General features: G+C 34.0%; 1 long non-coding RNA gene and 1 pseudogene across 1 annotated transcript; one reads left to right on the top strand and one right to left on the bottom strand.

The window, feature by feature from the left end:
• The window catches only part of LOC117907663, a 39,337-nt pseudogene extending 23,470 nt beyond the window's left edge, over positions 1–15,867 (bottom strand).
• On the top strand, positions 11,889–13,106 carry LOC117907664. The gene is made up of 4 exons (XR_004650027.1): positions 11,889–11,991; positions 12,479–12,582; positions 12,714–12,886; positions 12,968–13,106. It is a non-coding gene; the product is annotated as an uncharacterized LOC117907664 (long non-coding RNA).
• Positions 15,868–16,607: the final 740 nt, after the last annotated feature.

The raw sequence follows: 16,607 nt of genomic DNA on the forward strand, positions 1-16,607 counted from the left end.
ATGTGAGTACCCTTCTTGTCTGTAAATAGTGCTGAACCTATGAGTCCTAATATGAAAGCCCGTGCATACTGCTCTAATGTGGCATCATCTAAATCAACTGGTGGATGAGAGAACTGGTGACATAGCCATCGTGTCGATATCGCTGATCCTTTAATCTCATATGTAGGGGGAGTCACCCCTAAAAGTTCATGACATAGCAATGACCAATCTATATCACATGTGCCAGTGATGGGAAACCCATGAATACGAAGACCTAATATGACAGCAACATCCTATAAAGTAATGGTCATCTCCCCAACAGGTAAGTGAAATGTGTGTGTCTCAGGATGCCATCTCTCAACTAGACTAGTGATCAATCCCCAATCTAGTGTAATGTGTCCAATACGATATACACCATAAATAATATAAGGTCGAAGACGAGGATCCATCTCCCACTCCCGCATAAACCTAGATATATGTTGTCGACAAGTCAAGACTGAAGCAAGCTGTACAAATACAAATAAATCATTTAGATAATAAACTGTAATTTTTTTCATTCTTTAAAGAGATATTATGTGTTTTCATATACAAACCTGACCAGAGTCAACTAAATGAGACCTATGTCTATCCTGTAGAACCAAAATAGACGTATCTAATGGATCTGGATCAGAACTATGTCCTCTATACTCCATATCTGTAACAAAATTGTGAAGATAAATAAGCAATACTTATTGTTTTTAAATAAAAAATATTTCTAACGGAAAAGTTTTAAAAATTTATAGAGTTTTCCATATATTAAGTATATATCAGTTTGATTTAATTTAAGTAGATCAATTCATTTATGACCAATAAACAAGTCATACTAGTTTAAATTAAAATTAGAGATACAAATACAATGAAGCATTTTGTTAACATTTTTAATAGAAAATTTCAAAATTTTGACAGAGTTTCCCCTATAGTATGGACATTATTCCAAATACAAATAACCTGATTAGGCAAATAACATCAATATTTATAATCAAACCAAAGCCAATAATTGAATAAAGGTAGTATCATAGTAGCTTACATCACAATATCCAAGAAAATTACATGCACACATCACAAGGTCTAATAAACTCTATTACTGTTTTGACAAGAACAACGATTGTGGCCACTTTGTTTGCATAACCCACATGTAATAGAAGTCTTGCCCTCTCTAACATCCATTTCATTATGCAAACGACTTGATTTAGGTCGTCCACTTGATGCACGTTTCATCGACTCAGAAGGCATGACAATCGGGCCATCATAAGGAGGCCACTCATATACATTGAAAATGGGATGGAACAAGGGTGCCCAAGTATTATAGTACGATTGTGTACTGTAGTAGTGTTGAACAAGTGGTCTAAAATCAACTGAACGAAAATGACATGCTGCTAGAATATAACTACATGGGAATCCATATATGAGTGTTTTACCACACGTGCATGCATACTCCTGTAAGTTGACGCGATATGTACGACCACGAGTTGAGCTACTTTTAGTACCCCTATTACTCTTTACATGGAATTGTCCTTGGATGTGATCATATAAAACAATCTCATGAGATCCCGCCTTAACCACATTTGCCTTCATCTTAGCATCAACAAATGGAGTGTATTCCTCACTTGAAGCAAGTCGATTAGCACCTTGTTCCCTTCTCACAACAAAGTAACTATTTAGCCGAAAAAATGTCAATTGAACCAAAGCAGTTACGGGTAAGCTATGAGCCCCTTTAAGCACACTATTGAACACCTCCGACATGTTTGTAGTCATGATGCCGTACCTTTGACCTCCGTCATGAGAGAGTGTCCATTTCTCAAAAGGGATTGCTTCCAACCATTGTTGTGCAGCTGCATTAATCCTCCCAATTGTGTTCATATGTTTATTGAATTTTTCAATCTTGGTTGCTAAGGCTGCTCTGCACATCAGATTTTTCAATATTTTATCCTTGAATCGAGTCATAAAATTGCTAGCAAGATGATGCATACAAACCCTATGATATGCGTATGGCTCAGACCAACCAAGATGAACATCGCTCATTGCAGCCATAATGCCTGGATGTCGATCTGATATAACACAAAGTTTCCTCCTATTAGTGACTTTTGTTCTAATACATGCCAAAAACCATCCCCAACTATCAATATTCTCACCCTCTGTTAGGGCAAAAGCCAATGGGAATAACTGATTATTTCCATCACAACCCATAGCAATCATTAAAGTGCCTTTATACTTCCCATACAAATGTGTACCATCAATACTGAGTACAGGCCGACAATGCTTGAATCCTTCAATAGATGGCTGAAATGTCCAAAAAACTCGTTGAAATATTTCTGTATTCTCCATAATACCAGGAAATGTTTTTGAAATTACAACACATCCTGGATTTGCCTACTCTAAAGCAATGAAAAAATGTGGCAGCTCTGCATATGACTTATAAAAATCACCAAATAAGTTTGTAAGAGCTTTAAGCTTCGCTTTAGATGTCTTCTTGTATGATATTTGGTATCCGAATTTCTCCACAATACTTGCTTAAATAGTAGCCACTGACAATGTGAATTGTGCCTTAATCATTCCTTGGATATGAGCAGCAATCAAGTTGAAATCTAATTGTTGATGATCCCGATTCAAGCAAGGATTTACACATTTGTGGGGACCATTGTATTTATTGATTGCAAATGAAGTTGTATCTTTTACAACCATAGCACGAAGTTTCCATGGACATTGCGATTGCTCAGCCTTCTTGCATCTTGGGACCAACAACTTTGTAGTTGACGAAACAACAATGTACTCTTGGTGTTGACTTAAAGAGTACAACTTCGCAGCATGTTGTAAATCTGCTTTTGAATTAAAAACTTGGCCAACCATGAACTCTCCACCTGAGTTTCCAATATTTGTGTTCCCCTATGGGGTCCAGTCACTTGAAAAGGCGTTACCAATGTTTTCTACATTTTCAAACTGCAATGATGGTGCCGAGTGATACTGAACAGGGGAATACTCTATTGGATCATCAGGATCTGGGTTATTTGACATATCACAACATTCCCCATCCACGGTGACATATCTCCCTTGTTCACTTTCCATTGCTTCGTGAAGAGCTAAGAAAGATGAAACAACATTAACATTATTGTTTTCCTCATCAATAAATTCGAACACCCCATCGCCATCATGTTGAACATCTTCTGCTCTCTCACTTTGATCATCACCTTCTTGGGATTCACATTCTTCTTCATTTTCATCTGCTTTACACTCATAAGTCATTGCAACTGGGGCACTACTAGGTCCACAACCATACTCAAATTCCTCAACATTATCATTTTGTCCGAGTAATAATTGTGTGAAGTTACCCAAAAATTGCCCCCTCTCCCGTGGTTGTACTGGCACTTGTTCAATTTACAATTCAATTTCATCCATTCCAAATGTGTTAACCAATTTCAACATTTGAGATAAACTATTATCATCCCATATTGGACAAGCTTGAAACCTATTTTCCCTTTTTAAAGGATATCTATAGTTGAGGACTAATTGAAATTGTTTTTTGTCAATGCCAGTTCTCGAGTATATCATAGATAACAAGTGTTCATAGGTTGAACTACCAGGCACATCCAAAGACACAATTATAGCTAGATCCCCAATATACTTTACATCTGTTTCTGTCCTCAACATTTTTCCTTTACAAAAGCAAATCATAGGAATAATAGATTCAGACATGATTTACCTACAAAAAATACAATATCAAATGGTTTAATAATCAATGAAAAATTGCATATAATATTTTAACATGTGAATACACAATTATATAATAAAACACATTTTTACGCATTAGGAGGAAAAATATAAATCACTTCATAATAATAATTTTTTTTATTTAAATAGCTATCTATGATACAAATATAATCATAGATAAATGTTTTATAGAATTTTAATTTAAAACTTAGGTAGTGGGCTATAAATCAATAAATGTTGAGTTAAAAAATTACAATAATCTTAAATTTAAATAAAAAATAATCCACCAAATTTTTTTTATTATAAAATATCATATATTAAAATAAAATTGAATGTTATGAACTATTAAATAATATATAATTTAAATAATTATGTTATTATTCATGAATCAATTGATATTTGATTAAAGCTAAAAGTCGAAAAAAAAAATCAAAATCAAAATCAAATAAAAGTAACTGACCAAAAAAAACATATTAATAAAATATCAATTACACAATTATAAAAATTTGATATATGTGTTTATTTTGTTTTTGGAAAACTAGGTCCCTTCTTTTGACTAGTTTCATTGATCAGGAGCTGTCTAGATGAGAATTTGTGTGTGAAGATGAATCAATAACCTAAGATAAATCAACAATTTCATATGAATTACCAAATTGCAGATCTAAAACAGGGGACAACATGGGATATGGGAAGCATGACCTCAAAAAGATAGTAGGACCAAGGATGAGACATCAGTTTTCATGGATATATCGGTAGTTGGATTTTACGAATATACTAGGATATATCGGGAAATATCAGTGGAAATTTTGACAAATAAATCGATGGAAGAAATTTTGAGGAAAAAAAGAAGAAGAAAAAACAAGAAATAATACGCATATTCAAGTTATTACTTTTAAATTTTAATATATATATATATATATATATATATATATATATATATATATATATATATATATATATATATATATATTATTTCTAATATTTGATAATAAATTAATAATACATAGAACTTCAAAACACATTTTACATTGATATATCTAAAAGATACAAAAGAAATGATGATATATGTATGATTTTAAAAATATTTGTAATTTTTTATTTCTATTAAGTTTAATTAATAAAAAAAATATGAACAAAGACTCATTAAAAAATTTATGATAATCATTTTTATATTTTTAATACATAAATCAAATTTGGAAATAAGATAATTAAAATTAAATTATTTATTAGATGTTTATTTTAATATCTTATGTATGATAAAAATGTATTAAAAATATATTTGTCTCCAAAATTCCTTTATTTTTTTTATTAAAGTGAGAAAAATAAAAATTTGTGTGTGTGTGTATATATATATTTATTAACAATTGTAAAACAAAAATCACATTAGTCCCACTGGTCATGAACTCTTTTGCCATGTATAAGAACAAGGGGGTTCGAGTCCCAATATGGTTTTCCCAAAATTTAAATTATTTATGTTGTCTACCATATGAAGTAACAGTAACAGCCATCTGGAGTGGCAACAAAAAGGTCAAGATCAGATTCTGATGGCTAGGATAAAGGCCTTGGACCCACCTTAATAATAACAACCATTACTTTGTTTTCGTGTACACACTTAAGGCAAAAAAAAATTGTTTAAATGAAGGGCTCTCCTTTTTTCTTCTTCAAACTTGGCAACTTCCATACATATCAAGAAGAGAACTATTAGGCAAATCCTAAGTGGAAGGAAATTAACAAAAGTTGAACTGTTACAAACTTATACTAGAGGCCTTCTACTCCAAGTGTACTAAGCCTTTCATTGTACCATGTATATTGTGAAAAGATCATAAGCTTAAAGCTATTATACTTTTTCTCTTTTTCACATTAATTACTTTTCTGCATGGAAAATGAAAGCAAAAGAGAAAAACATGTCCCTTGACACTTTCCATACCAAACAATCCATGGTCAACGTTTTTGTCTGTTTTACTTGTAACTTTTATGCACTGCACCTCATTTACCATTTTTGTATTTCTCAAAAACTAGCTAGCTAGGTTCTGTTTGACAACCTTTAATTGGTAGGAATAAACTTCTTTTTGAGAACCCAAATATAGAAGGTTTTTTTTTTTTGCTCGAGATACTGTACACTTATGAAATAGTACAAAATTTTCCAACTTATTCTCATTATTTTTAGATTATTTTTCAAAACACTCTACAAAAAAAAAAAAATGTGAAAAATCCTTAAACTTATTCAAACAAACCACTCTATGTTTAGAATAAATTTTCAAAAGCTATTTCCAGTCTACAACTTACCAAACATTGAAAAACTATTGTTTGTTCTAAAAACACAAACTTTTTTAGAAAATAGGCCCCCTAAAGGATCCACAAGATGAATAGGGCAAAGATCAGGGAGATCAATAAAAAAGGATTAGACAGTGAGATCTATTAACATAGTGCTCAATCTAAACAACCTTGTTCACAAAAAAAAAAAAAAAACAATGGGTCTAGTTTTTTCATGAGTTTTACAGTGGTATGTATTCAAATTTCCATGGAATGTTTTTGACAGTGAGAAACGTAAGATTGAACCCACAAGAAGGGAGAAAAACCAAGCTTTGAAGCTTACCTATCCAAAAATACAGGATAGCAACCTTAGAAGAAGAAGAAGAAGAAGAAGAATATGCTTGTACTAAAGCTTTTGATTGAGGTTTAATTTGGAAGAGAAGGGCAAAGAGATTCTTGAGGTAAACCAAAACAGCAGCAGGAGAAGGAGAAGAAGAAGAAGCAGAAAGAATAACTAAAAAGGAAGTTGATCATGAGCCCTGCCCTTCATTCAATTCATCTGTTTCCCATGCAAATATATATGATGTAAGTCCGAATATTGGCTAAAAATCCAGAAACACAGATAATAAATTTAAAAATTATTTTTTACATTGGGGGTTTCAAGTAAAATTTTGAAAATAACTGATAGATAGTTTAAAAAATTATCCTCAAAAATTGTTTTTTATAACAATTTTAAAAAACAGTACTAGACAAGTTCTAATAATTTCTTACTGAGTGGCAGAATGAGAGAAAATACAAATAAAATAATTAAAAATCTCATATATACTAACTGATGAAGGATTGAATGTTCTAGTTTTCAACTTTTCATTAGTTCAATAAAATTACAATAAAAGGAATGAGAATTTCTGCAAATGCAAAGAAGAGAATAGATTTAACAGTAAAAAATCACTAAATTATGTTCAATCAGAATCTCACAGGAAGCTGAATGGAAAAAAAAAAATCAAGTATCACCAAACTAAAGAACTATATAAACAAATCTCAAGGTTCCAGGAAGTGGAGAACTAAACAACAAAACATTTTGCATATATTCTGAGAATGGGTTTAAGATTCTTGTTCAGATATTTGAAGATATACCATCTGAGTGGTCCCCTCACTCTTGGTAACAAATATTTGAAGATATTTTCTATTTCTATAACAAAAATCATCGGAGTTTTTTTACAGTGGTCCCCTTCATTTTTGGTATCTTTAACAAAAAAAAAATCCATACTGGTCCCCCATTCCATATCCGTTTTCTTTACCAAAAAAACCATTTTCTTTCTGCTAAGCTCAAAATCAGAATAAAATCAAACATGTCTTTACCAAACAGAAACCAAACAAATCTACAACAACAAACCAAACAGATTTACAAAAAAAAAAAAATTAAAATTAAAATTTACGATCAACTGAAAAATTCATAAAAATTACCTGACCAACAACTTCCAAAATTTGAATTTGAACCAAGGATGCAACGGGAAGGATGAAACCCTAAAGGGAAGAATGAAACCCTAAAGGGAAGAACAAAACCCTAAAGAGAAGAAAGCCAATCGGGGAAATGGAGAAACCTAATGGGAAAGGGACAGAAAAGGTATTCAAAACCGTAGTTACCAACTACGGTTTTGACCAATTTAAAAAAATTCAAAACCATAGTTATCAACTACGGTTTTATGATGTGGCATTCCACGTGGCCCAGACGCACTAGATTGGGCATTATTTTCACATTCGGTTTACTTTATGCATTTTTTTTTAAAATGCAGCATTTTGGGTCAAAGCTCGAATATGCTGACCACTACACGATTACTGATGTCATTACTATTTCTGATGATTGAGGTGTCATGCAACGTTGAATTTCCACTCCCGGGTTGAGGTTTTGATTTTGCAGTTTGTCTTGAAACAGGCTTGTGGGCTAAGGAGAGTAAATCATTCAGGGGTTCAACCAACAAGGACTATTCTTATATCAACATGGCAAAGAATCCTGTCTCCTACGCATCTGACAGTTATCACCTGGGAAAATGGATGGGTTTTTGGGTCTCATGACTTCAAAGGTGAAGCTACGATCACCAAAGTGGAATCTGGAGCTGCACAAAACCTTCTATGTTGCTCTCTTAGCTGCTGTTACGGAGGCTTGCGCATCCCATGGTTTAAAAATGGGATTTTGACAAGAGGATGAAGGATTTACTGTCCCTGATTATGTCAATAATAAAGAGAGACTCGCGTACAACCTCTGAAAAGCCGAGAAGGAAGTGGCATTATTGTCATAGAAGCTCAAGAAACACGAGCTGCCAGAACATCCCACCCCCAGCATGATCTTGAGTTTTAATTGCTGTGTAGTTTCCGGTATATAAGAAGATTGATTTCCAGAATGATAATTATATTCCTGGTTGCTGTTCATGTAGTGTTTGGAGGGGTGGTCCATAAATATGTATCTTCATTGGCATTTCCATGAGACTAGGATCCAGTCGCCGTGATTAGCATCCAGAGAATGGCATCCACATTCTTCAATGCAATTAACAAGCTGGGAGGAAGTCCTTATGTTTCTCAAGGGAACAGATAATTTAGAGCAGCATCCACTGAAGACTTGTAATCGTCAGGAAAAATCTCCGGTTGATAGTAACCCAGAGGAATTTAATTAATTCATGGCTGAGATATAGGATACATCAGATAAGGAATGGGCAGAGCTGAGAGAAAGAACAAGAACAGTCGAGTTCCAGTTCCCTCACAATACCGAAAGGTTCAGGTTTGCCAAGGAGGCGTCGTAGCAATTAAGGTTGATCTTATCTCATTATGGAGCTGGAGGAAAGGGTCAACTGTGTTTTCTAGCAACGTTGATTCAGCAGAAGATCATAAATTGCTTCTTGATGTTACTTTTGTTAATAATAGCTGAAAGGGAATAGACAAGCAGAGAATGTTCCCCAAGAATCAACGGGCCATAATTACGTTAATGGACATCACTCTCTATCTGTGGTCTTTCACGTGTAAGTTGTTTTGGTGCGCGAAGCCACATGGACTCATCAAAGAAGAATGGTGCTGTGATTAATTCATTCCCATCGAATCCACCAATTGGCAGCATTGCAGCCATCATTGAGAGATCTCCTTTGTCGGGTTATTGCTTTTGTTTTTTTTAAGGTCAAGCAGTGGCTTTTCTGACCAGGTACTTCACATAAAATGGCAACTGCAATCACCAACTTCCAGGTAAAACCACATTTGCACCACGGGTCCGCGTGCATGGCCACCTTCAGTATGGCTACACTCGACCCAAGTGCCATTTCCTATTTATCATATTTAACCTTTTAAAATAAGTTTCTAAATCCTTTCCTCAAATAAATCTTCGGGTGTAGTCTTAAAAAAAATGATGAAAATCCCAATTCCAAGGTGTCTTCATCCTTGGAATTTTTAAGTTTATAAGAATCACATTTTCAATAAAATTTGGCTACCACTTTCTTTCTGGTAGGTCATTTTTTTTAAATTTCTTTATTTTTTTCAAAAAAAATGTTTTAAAACAAGCGAGATTCAATTTTGTAATTCCAAATGATGGAATTTATGAAATTGATTCATGTAAGATGAAAGGGCTTTGGTGGGGGCCCCACATATGTGATTTCATGATTGATTGATTGACTTGTTTGCCATGTGCGATTGATTTACACTATTCCATGATATGTGCATAATTAATTGGGAGAATTATCTTTTGGGGGTAGATGGATCCCCAAATTAACAAAAGGTCCATATAACTCTTCAAATTGAGTTGAAGGATATGAAATAGTAACGGACAAATATACCCTTTAAGAACACATAAAATATTTTATAAAATTAAGTTAAATAATTTTTTTTCAATAATTTTTTTTTCAAAAATACTAAATTAAATAAAAGTAGTTTTCAAAAATATTAAATTAAATAATTTTTTTTTTCAAAAATATTAAATTAATTTTTTTTCAAAAATATTAAATTAAATTAAAGTATTTAAAAAAATATTAAATTAAATATTTTTTTAAAATATTAAATTAAGTAAATTTATTTTAAAAAAATATTAAATTAAATAAATTTATTTTTAAAAAATATTAAATTACATAAAAGTATTTTTTAAAATATTAAATTAAATAAAAAATATTAAATTAAATAAAAGTATTTTTCAAAAATATTAATTTTTTTTTCTCAAAATCAACAAAGGGCATTTTTGGAAATACTGAAGGATGATATCCTTCAACTCAATTTCCATACTTTCATTGGGTCTTGGGCTTAATTTAAAGAGTTACATGGACCTTTTGTTAATTTTGGGGCCCATCTACCCCGAAAACATAATTCTCCCTAATTAATTTGTGATTATACACTAATCCCATTTCTTGATAGCACACTGCGGTTCATGGCCTAGGTACGCATTCACTTATATTCTGGTAATTTTCTACGCATGTTCTGATTCCTATATGTGCATGATTGATTTGATATCCATGGATTTTCTTATTGATTGTCACATCAGCTTCATTCTATTAGTAGAGACCCGACTTTAGGGACTTAGAGGGGTACTACGGTTCATACCGTACATTCCCGATAAGTAACATGACCCCCGAGCCTGAATATGAAATTACTACTTTACCCCCCACTTATAAATATTAGCTTCCTCTCCTCATTTTAGGTCTTCTTCTCTCAGTTCTCGTTCCTGTCGACGCTAGGGTTTTTCCTCCCACTCAATGGAGAAATCCATCAGATAATCCATTCGAAAATCCATTTCCTCTCGATTCATCCTTATTTATCCCATATTCACAAGAAATCAAGAATCACAACTATTATCTTCACGTATCTACAAACCGGTAAGATTTTTTGTTGATTTTTTGGTTGAATGATGCCTTGATTTGGTGTTGTATTCCGTTTCTAATTCGGGAATGAGATACGAGATTTAGGATTTTTCCATTTCCAGTTTCAGATTATTGAAGGATTTTTTTTTTCTATTAGTTTTCGGGTTGTTATTTAGGGTTTTGAATCCGTTTCTTGCGAATCTTAATAGGGGCTAAGCAGATCTTATCGTCAAATGCTTCCACTCCCTTCATATTGAGAAATGGATCTTATCGTCAAATTTTTCTAGGGTTTCATATTAACAGGAGAATAACGAAGTACGTAAGTATCCCTAAATACCAAATATGTTACATGTAGTTATTCATTGAAGTTCTTAGCTCGACTTCCAAGACTGTGCCACAATTTCAATTCATTGTTTGAAACATCTGGTTGATGAACCATGCTAACACCAGTATCTGTATCTTTATATATGGAAATTGCATTATTCCTGTAAAATGAAAACAAAGAAGGAGAAGTGAGGCAGTATATAATAACATAGATCAAAGTAGTCATATAAATCAGCTTGTAAGTTTTCAATAAATTAGTGAAGATTTTGAGAAATTATTTTATATGTTTTTTGCAATAAATCTTGGCATTTACTTGTGTATGTATGTGTTTTCTTGAATTTTCATGTTTATCTCTGGATTCTCTTCAATAAGATACATAAGGGACTGCATCTGAAATTCTCCCATGCATGGTTGTTATAGGTGAATTATGATGGTGAGAACAATGCACGTGCTTAATATGCCTCTGAGAAAACAATTAGGAAGGGGAATGCAACATTCAGTAGCTAGTATTTCTACACAGTGTTTCTTGTAGAGATTAGGATTGGAAGAGACTTGGAATGAAATTAGTTTGGAGATTTATTTTGGATGGTGGTTTTCCAAAGCTTAATGAAATTTCTGCAGAAGTTCTTGGCAAGTGATCACTGACAATCTCTGGTGTAGGGTGTGCATGGATGACATTTTGTTATCACTGCTATGTTGCTCTTCTGTTATATTTTCATGGTAACCGCTATTCAATGATTTAGGTTTTTCCGCCTAACTATTTACTGTGTCTTAATTTACTTTTCTGCAGCCAGTAGTAGATGCTTTTGATCCAAGGTTATTGGTGGCCCCTTCTATATCTCACACTATAGATTTCGCTAAAATAAAGGTATTAGATTACTCTATGAAGAAATTTTGAGCTTGTTATTCACTGCACATATCTCTTTTATATGTGAATTTCCCTTACTTGCTTCATGAGGCATGAGTCATGGTTTTATAAAATCTTATTTACCCGTTTTCAATTTCCCTTGCTTCAGGTTTGCCTCATCATTTCATACACCTTAACTGTATTTTCATTCTTGGTCTGCCTTGGGTTCTGTTTATTGTGGGAAAATTTTTTTTGGGGGGGTCTGTATAAAATATCTGAATTCTGCAATTGCTGCAACTCAATTTTCTTATCAACATATATATATATATATATTATTAAATTCAACGTGTTCCTATTAGGTTATGAAATTATTCATGGTTGTCTTAGCTTCACCCTTGTTGCTTGATTCAGTTTTATTTTCTCTAGAAAAAGGTTGGCTGCCTTTTTATGCTTGTTGGTTGACAACATTCCACTAGTCATCACAGGTATCTCTTGATTTGTTCTGCAGGAAGAAGAGTTGTATGAAATTGAAATCCCACTAAAGTTCATATCCCTTGTGGGTGCTAGAGTGCATGGATTAGCTTGTTGGTTTGATGTGTTGTTTAATGGGAGGTAAGTTGTGTGGAATGCTCAGAATGTCTTCTACAGTTATGATAAGCTTGCATCCTGAACATTCTTTTTAGCATATGGGATTGTGGCTACAGTTGATATGCTTATTGTTGTGAAATTGATTTGATCTGTAGTACTGTACAAAGATGGCTTACCACTGCCCCTGGTGCCCCAACAACCCATTGGTACCAATTACGTTGTGTTCTATTGCAACCACTTTATGTCATGGCAGGACAAGAAATAACTGGCCAACTTCGCTTGGTTGCTCACAATGCTCAAAGTTATACAATACATTTGACGATGGGAGGTTGGTTTATATATTCTGCTTCTTGTGTTTATGTTGTTGATTGGTTGCCTTAGTTTCCTAATTAGATATCAACTTGAGTAGTTAAAATGTGGGGCCCCGGTGCTGAACAAGGGGAAGTTCTGCAGTCATCATCTTGCAAACTTGATCTTAAAGAACCCTATTATCGGATGTCTCAGCCACAGGCCTATACAGTGGCCCCGGATCAGCAACAACATCCACTAATACATGCACAGGTATTTTGACTAACCTCACCATCTTGTATTTCTAATTAATCAAGAACAACCATATTAATGCTATTCCTCCTGGAGCTGAAATCTTCTACCTTGGGTTTTTCATATACTCTCAATTAATTACATATCCTCTGCTATAGAACATAAATATTACTCTTTTTAGAACATAATTTTATGCTAGTTTTGAGGATCCATACTCAAGGTCTATTTCTCAGAAAGCTGCATTGTTCCCTTTAAAAAGTATCATATCTTGATTAATTGCATTTCTACCACCACTTGTTTTCACATCTTTGCTTGGTTTTTCAGGACTGTTGTTTACAAAGGGCAGTTAAAGCCTGATCAAGTGAAGGGATACTACTATGCAGATCTTGGCAATGAAAGGTTTACGAGCTACATGGCCCTGGTAAATATTTTTTCCATATACTTTTCTTCCTTGTCCGCTAACTCCATACTTCAACAACGAATAGCATGGGGATCACCATTAACTGAAGAGATGCAAGGTTGAGGGATGACTTCTGAGGCATTGAAGTTGAATGATCTCTTAAGTTCTTCCACTCCCTTGATTACTGTTTGAATGCTGGATTGGATGCCTTTGGCTGAGTTGGTAAGAAACTTCATTATCGAGTAATGAGTTGGTAAGAAACCTCATTATGAAGTAAATCATGTTTGCAGAACCTTGGTGCAATGCTCAGTGATCAGTTATTGAGGATGAAACTTCCAATTTAGGGGTGGAATGGAAATTGTGTTTGGTCAAAGGTAGTTTAGGGTTTTCATGATGTTCTGTACTGGCACTGCAGTATCTTCTTTATTGAAGTGCCCTGAACACAATTTCATGCCTGTAGTCCAAGTGAATTCTCCATATTTTGAATAAAGATAGAAGAATTTCACAGTGACAATTTTTTGTTCCTTTATTGCAATGCAGATACACTCTAAGTTCTCTACAAACACATTTCCTAGTTGGGACCGAGCTCAACCCATGCGTGTATTGGGCCACAATGGGGAAATCAACACACTTCGAGGCAATGTAAACTGGTATGTTCTCAAGTAATTGGAGGATTTGTCATGTACTTGAGTAACTAGTGGTTGGCCGGTGATATAGTCTAATGAAATTTGTTTTATTTATTCTCTGAGATAATTGTTGAGAATATTATACTATCTTGTAAGAGCAAACATATATTTCTAAACAATTGAAGCACATTGCGTCTTTGTGACCTTGTCAATTCTTTGTATTTTTTTGTTAGTCTAATTAATTAATTTTCCATTCTAGAACAATTGAAGAAATGTTGGGTTGATGCCGCATGTTTTCTTTTTTCAAGATGAAGGCACGTGAGGGTCTATTGAAGTGCAAGGAACTTGGCCTATCAAAGAATGAGATGAAGAAGCTTCTACCCATTGTAGATGCTAGCTCATCTGATTCAGGTTAGATTGTAATTCAACATTTTGTATATATATGCATAGTCATTGATATATATCAATACAAGTATGAATCCATGTGTTTTAATATCTAATTCCTATGAATACATGAATCATTGGTGGAAGCATGCAGATGCATTTTCATGCCTTTTTTAACTGGCTTGTGTCTGAATTTTGTTTGCTTTATAGGAGCTTTTGATGGCGTTCTTGAGCTTCTGGTTCGAGCAAGTAGAAGTCTCCCCGAAGCTGTCATGATGATGATACCTGAAGCATGGCAAAATGACAAGAATATGGATCCTGATCGAAAGGCCTTGTATGAATATTTCTTAGCTCCAATGGAGCCATGGGATGGGCCTGCTCTTATATCATGTAAATGGCTTTCCATAGAATTTTGAACACATTTGTTTATCAGTCTTACAATTATTTTGAGCTTACAGTTACAATTTGCAGTTACTGATGGGCGCTATCTTGGAGCTACATTGGATCGCAATGGATTGCGTCCTGGTCGGTTTTATGTAACACATAGTGGACGGGTTATAATGGCCAGTGAAGTTGGTGTTGTAGACATTGCTCCTGAAGATGTGCGCAGAAAAGGAAGACTTAACCCTGGCATGATGCTTCTGGTGGATTTTGAGAATCATGACTATGAATCAAATGGGCATGAAAGTTCCTTCTTCATTGGCCATTATAGATGAAATATGAATCAAAGTTAATGCTAGCAATCCTGGGAATATGCAAATTCATCTCCTATGACTATCCAAATTGATCTGACGTACATCTTCAAATCAACAAAAGATGAAAACCCCAGCCCAGCCCAACCCAGCCCAGCATAGCCCAGCACAGCCCAGCACAGCCCAGCACAGCCCAGCACAGCCCCGCCCCGCCCAGCCCCGCCCCGCCCCGCCCCGACAACACATACCCGGGTCGGGATGGGCCGGGGATGGGATTTAATTTTAACTCTATAATGAGGATGGGAATGCCCCGCCCCGCCCCGCCCCGGGTTTGGGAAATAACTAAATATTTTGGGACGGGAATGGGATAGGGGTGACCCGTCCCAAACCTGCCCGTTGCCATTCTACACACATTCCATCTTTCCCTCAAAATACCCAAAATCCAGCAACACCCAACAAGTAGAAACAGCAAATATGAAAGAAAGTGGGAGAAAATCAAGAGAGCAAGTGGAGACTGCACCTGTGAGAGAGCTGGAACTTGCCCAACTTGTATGGAGTAATAAGAGGGATGGGGGTTTCAGCAGAGACGCCATTTATTCCTTGTACTTTCCCGTCCATCAGTGTTTGGTTTCTCTCTTTCTTTTCTTTTCCTGGAAAATAATCGTTGAAGGAATTTATGAAACAATGAAAACATCCGAGACAGGTTGAAGCCAATTTATAGAGAGAAGATCCAAGGGCGTGCATGTTAAATGATCAAAATTAAGAATCTGTTCACTTCTGCGGGTGATGAGATCATCCCACATGTCAGTCAAACTCAAATTGACGTACACAAAATGAATCCTTCGTGAACCTTTTTCATCAGCAATGAGGTCATCATGTCGGTGGATGACAAAAGAACATACGAGAAAATAAGAAAAGGAAAAGTCGTCTTCATTTCATTCTAACATTTAATAAAATAATACTTAAAAACAAAATCAAATTTATCGAAAATGACGAATATTTCCATACATATTCTCGTTAATTTGTTATGGGCTCCATTTTAAAAATTCGGCATGCAATATAAAAATTAGTCTTAAATAATGGTAATATGAATTATAAGCAAAAAATTTAATAATTTTAATAATGCGAATAAACACAAAAGAAAAAATTTGAGACATATTTTTCAAAATGAATTTTCAAGTAAAACATTTTATATGGAACTTATTTAAATATTTTAAATCATTTAATTATTTATTTAAAATGTAATAAAAATATTTCAATAAAATTTATAATATTAGTGGCAAGTTTCTATTTTTTTTAAATGGATTAAAATGAATTTAAGATAGTTTTATCATAAAGTTAGGTGTATATAGATTAATTTGAGCTATTTCAATTAATTTAGAACACTATTTACTTTGAAGAAATTGT

The sequence above is a fragment of the Vitis riparia genome, chromosome 18 (genome assembly GCF_004353265.1).
Source record: "Vitis riparia cultivar Riparia Gloire de Montpellier isolate 1030 chromosome 18, EGFV_Vit.rip_1.0, whole genome shotgun sequence".
In the NCBI taxonomy this organism is placed as follows: Eukaryota; Viridiplantae; Streptophyta; class Magnoliopsida; order Vitales; family Vitaceae; genus Vitis; species Vitis riparia.